Raw genomic sequence first — 5,186 nt, 5'->3', positions numbered from 1 at the left:
CGGATCCGTGTGGGCTTCCTGCTGGCCGGGGCCTGCTGACCTCGAATGAATGTGATGTTGTCTCCTCCCGACGGCGCTCGCATGTGACCCTCCTCCGCACCACCCAGGCCCCTGGAAAGCTCGTCTGCTGGCAGCCATCTCCACCTTTCAGAACAATTTCTGTTCTTCCAGAATCCCCAGGGTCTCTCCTCTAGGAGGAAAGCACTTGGCAAGGCGCCTCTTTCCTTCTTTCCTTCTTTTTTTGGTTTGTGTTTTTTAAAAGACTGAAGGCAAGCTGTCATGTGTCACAGCAACATATGAAAGGAAGCACATATTTTCCACACACAGTTGCTCCCCATCTCAGGTCCCAGGAATGCAAAGTTTTAGAAAGTAAACAGCAACGGATCGGAGTCAGAACGTTCCAGATGGCTGGGCTGCACCGGCTCCCTCGGAAGCTGGAAACTGCCGTGCCGAACAGAGAGGCTGCGTGAAGGGCCGGAAACGCAAGTCGCCGGCATTTCTGTCTCCTTGTGGGCATGACGAGGTGGTGCGGGCTGCTGCTTGTGCCAGGTGTCCTCACCCCTGCTTGAAGGGGTGAAGGTGTGAGGGGGCCACGCAGGTCTCCAAGCGTTGGGCAGTGCAGGCTCTGGGTGGCCCAGAGGGGAGGGCGGGGGCTCCATCTGCGTTTGGGTAAGAGGAGAGACCAGATCACAGTATGCAACTCTATTTTCACATAGTGACTGTGCGTCAGAGACCCCGAAAACAGCCACCATTTCCAAAGCTACGTTTCTATGCAATGGAGGAAATTCACGTGAGCCTGACAGTGCGTCCGCTGTCCGCGACGGGTGAGTTGCTGCGATATTTCTGATTGGGAGTAGGTTCGGGACGCATTGGGGAGGAAGAGGGGCTCCTGGGCAGGATCTTGAGGCCAAACTTCAGGGACTCCTTCGGGACAGGCCTGGCCCCATGCACCCTTGGGGGGGGGGTCTGTTCCCCAGCACAGGTCTGTGTCACATAGGGTCACACTTAATGAGATAAATCTGAAATCTGATCACAGCAGAGAAGGACAAATGCTGTCTGTGGAACTAGCCTGTAGCGTTCATGGTCCGTTGGCCTCGAGTGTTGGAAAAGCCACGAACCGGCAGGCAGAGGGGGGGCTGTGCTGGAAGTGTCCGGGACTGGAGGGTCCTCCAGCCCCGGGGTCTGGTGTCTCAGCACTTCGCTCCCTTCTGCAGCAGCCCTCCCACGGACAGGCTCCCAGCACCTGTCACCGGCCCGCCTTGCTCTCATACCCCATCCCCTGTACAGAACAGAAATCTCAGGACAGATGCAGGCCACATGGGGTTGGCTGGTGGCGATGATTGTGGACATGGAGGCCACTGGTGTTTCCCGAAAGCGTAGGGGCCCAGAGGAGGAGGGTCGTGTTCTGTGTCCACACCCCACATGCCATTCCTGCACAGTCCCTCCCACTGCGTCTGTGCCCCCTGGTCCCTGGGAACCAGCAGTAGCGTCCCCATGACTGTCCAGGGACTGGCCTTTAGCTGCTCCTCTGTGCTTCCCCGCCCAGTGACCCTGTACTGAGGGGTCAGGGCACCTCAACTGGGACAGTGGGAGCACGTGTCCCCCTGGATGTGCGACCCCTCCAGACACAAGGAGAACCCTGGGGACGGCCCCCGCTGGACGTGGCCATGTGCCCCCTTGGCCCCTGTGGACAGGAACTTCGCTGAGTCGGAGCCAGCCTGGAGGGCTACAGTGGGACAGACACTCGCTCCCTGGGCTGCTTTAGAGCCCTGGGGCTGATCAAGCCGTGCCTGGACCCAGCCTGCCCCCCATTCCCAGTTACAGGAGCTAACAAACCCTGTTTATTCTGCTCAAGCCCCTTCATGCTGGGTTTTCTATTATTTGCCACAGATAAAGTCCTGACCAACCAGCAGATATGGACTTGGGGCATTATATTAACAGATGCAAAAGAGGCCCACTGTGCAGAGAGCCACAACTATGAAATCTCCGGGGCTTAATACAGAAAGTGTTCACTTTCAGCATTAAAATCTCGTGCCGCTGTCCAGTGTAGGTCATCAGGGGCCGGTTGGTTGACAGGAGCAGGGTCGGCGCAGGCCCGTCTGAGTCCTGTGGCTCTGTTTCTCTTCTCAGCCCCGAGAGCCTCTCCACTCAGCAGGGGCTGGGGACGGAGCTGGGACAGAGCGGGGATCAGGTCTGGTCCTGGAAGGGAAACCCATCATTTTTGGTCAGAACTCGGTCACATGGCGACACCCTGCCGCTGGGGAGTCTGGGAAACGTAGTCCAGCTGTGCGTCCAGGTGGAAGAGAGGGGAAGGTGGGCTCTGCCTGGCTCTGCAGCTCACCTGCACACATCGTGGGTTCGCTTCTTACCAGAGGCTGGGCTGCCGCTCAGAGCTGGACCACAAGCCCTGGCCCCTTCTCCACCCTGGACGGGAGCTGGCTGGGCCCCGAGCTCGTCTCCACACAGCCCTGGTCATGCAGCATTGCACACCTGGGGGCTTATCGGTTTGATAGGAGCAGGCAGCAGGTTCTGGGAACATCCGGGCAGGCTTTTAAGGAGACACTTAAGACGTGGCAGAGGGGAGCCGTCCCACCGTTGAGCTGCTAGGTCCCCTATTTCCAAGTGCGGTGTTGGAGCAGCGCGTGGCGCCGTCCGGGACCTTCCCGGCTGTCTGGAGAGGGGAGGTGAGCTTAGAAACTGAGCCTCGGCTGCTCCCTGGCCCCATTCAGGATCACCATCTAATCGCCGCCTGTCAGCAGGGCCACGGACCCGAGGAAGACCGTCTCTCTCGGGGGAAGCCTGATTCCGTGCCGTTTGCCGCAGTCCCTCCTCCTCCTCGTGGGGGGAGCCGGTGAGGAAGGACAGTGAGGGCTCGGGAGCCCCAAACCTGCTTTAGACTCACATTTTCCTTTTCCTGCCTCACCGCCTTCTTCCCTCCTGCCCTGGGGGTGGGGTGGGGAGGCGAGGCCAGGAAGGAAGCGTTTGGATCCCCGGCCTGGGCAATGCCGCGCCCCAAGTACTGGCAGGGAGAGAGGAGGTTTGCCTCCACCCACTTGACAGGCGGTTTGGGAAGGAACGTGCGGCCCTTGTTCAATCAGTGCCCCTCGTCCCCTCCAGCGCCTCTCCTGCCGGGAGACTGAGCGTAGTGCCGGGGCCCTGGGGAGAAGCACGGACCATGAGGAAGGGGAGAGGGCGCGGTCCTGCGGGGGTCCCTGTGGGGCCCGCGGTTCTTGGCTTGGGGACTCAGACATGGCAGGCAGCTCAGGGTCTGGGGGTCTGGGTCACCGTGTGGCAAGAGAAGCCACGCACAGAGGCAGAACATCCGGGCTCTTTCCCCTCCTGTTTCTAATCATTTGCAGGGTCTGCAATTGGGTCGGTCTTCGGGAATCAGTTCTATCTACGAAATCACTGCCCGCTCTGCCTTGTCGCCACGGGGGGATCTAAGACCTGAAAGAGATCCGCGTGGGGGCCCTCGTCCTGCGCACGTGTGTGTCAGCGCACTCATTGTGGCCAGTGTGTGTGGACTGTGCGAAGCAGGACAGATTCTCTCTCCCTCTCTCAAATTTTCACTCTTAGATTTTCAGGCCCCTGTTGCAGATGTGAAAATGTGATGCTTGTCCAAGATCACCCAGCTAGGGAGTGAGGACCTGGGAGCAGCACTTCTGAAGCAACAGGAAAAGCCAAAGCCATCTGGAGAGGGTACCTTGGTCACTTGAGCGGAGGGAAGAGAGAGGTCAGGCTCCCCGGCAGAGGGGGCAGGAGGCGGAATGGAGCACAGATGCCTCGTCAAACCCTCGCCCTCGGGAGTCGGCCGGAGCCTGGGGGACTCGCTCATCCACGGCTGTGGGGGCCTTTGCGCGACTCCGGGGGCAGAGGGACCGGGGTGGTTCCTTGGGCACTCCTGTCGTGCCTGCCTCTAGGGCTGTGTCAGGAGGTCTGGCCTTAACTCTCAAGGAACAGGTACCCTTTGCAGTCTGTCCCCAGAGGGCATGGTTGTGCCTGGGTGGGTGAACTGGACACGGGGGTCGGGAGAACATGCTTGTCCTGGTGCCCGGGAACCCCAAGCAGAGGACCCGGCATAGAGCTGGGCGGACGGCAGAACCGCACCCTGAGCGCCCACTGCCCGCGGGCGCCGAGGAGGCCGCTGGAGGACAGTGTTTCCTCACGGACGTAGGTGCACTTACCTAATGTTTCTTGGAGAAGGAAATTGAAGCTGAGAGGATCTAGTGACCTGTGAGAGCTGCAGAACCCAGGCAGGGCTGGGACATTTCCAGAAACATCTTCCAGGAAAGGAAATGAATATGAATGCACCAAGACTGCTCTGGTTATAAGTGACAGAAACCCGGATGAGAGCGGCAGACAGAGCGGGTTCATTGGTCTTGAAGCTGGATGCAGGCACAGCTGGGTTCAGGGGTTCACATGTTTCCTAGGGCCCCTCTCTCTGCTGAGTTCTTCATTCTCCGCTGGGCCTCGGCGGCCAGGGAAGGTGAACCCCATGGGCTTCCTACCCGTGTCCCACAGGGGTGCAAGCGTCGTGGGGAAAAACACCATTTGCCAGTCTTCCACAAAACAAAATTCAAAGAACTGAGTTTCGTTGTTGTGTGTTGGGCGATGTGTCCGGCCCCAAACCAGTCCTTGGACGGGAGGCATGGGGATGTGTTAACTGGCCAGATGCGTCACGGGCTATTTCTGAATCTGGGAGTGGGGGGTCCCCCACATCAATCAATAGATTTAGAATAGGCGACTCCTCAAGGAAGCTTGGAGAACAGTTGTGTGAGGAGGAGACACGGATGCGGGCCCAGCCACGTGACACACAGCTGTCACAGAAACAAACAGCGCGCAAATCCTCGCACGGCTAGCTGTGAGCCCGGGTCGCACCACGTGAGCCCTACTCTCCAGCGCATCTTCTTCAGCTCCGTGCAAGGTGGACGTTCTTTTTTTTTTTTTTTTTAAAGATTTTATTTATTTATTTGACAGACAGATCACATGTAGGCAGAGAAGCAGGCTTAGAGAGAGGAGGAAGCAGGCTCCCCGCTGAGCAGAGAGCCCGATGCGGGGCTCGATCCCAGAACCGTGGGATCATGACCTGAGCCGAAGGCAGAGGCTTTAACCTCCTGAGCCACCCAGGCACCCCCAAGGTGGACATTCTTAACGCAGGCTCCAGCCTCACCGCCACCCACGCCTGC

At 58.9% G+C, this 5,186-nt stretch overlaps 1 long non-coding RNA gene across 2 annotated transcripts; it reads left to right on the top strand.

The window, feature by feature from the left end:
• The first annotated feature begins 389 nt into the window (after window positions 1–389).
• Window positions 390–4,969, top strand: LOC116572462. 2 transcript variants are annotated; one of them, XR_004278335.1, is made up of 3 exons: window positions 390–579; window positions 717–824; window positions 3,585–4,969. It is a non-coding gene; the product is annotated as an uncharacterized LOC116572462 (long non-coding RNA). The 2 variants fall into 2 exon arrangements; XR_004278336.1 differs by having other exon boundaries at window positions 3,577–4,969.
• Window positions 4,970–5,186: the final 217 nt, after the last annotated feature.

Source organism: Mustela erminea, chromosome 13 (genome assembly GCF_009829155.1).
Source record: "Mustela erminea isolate mMusErm1 chromosome 13, mMusErm1.Pri, whole genome shotgun sequence".
In the NCBI taxonomy this organism is placed as follows: domain Eukaryota; kingdom Metazoa; phylum Chordata; class Mammalia; order Carnivora; family Mustelidae; genus Mustela; species Mustela erminea.
Note: the sequence above shows the minus strand (reverse complement) of the source record. Positions and strands in the feature narration are given on the sequence as shown.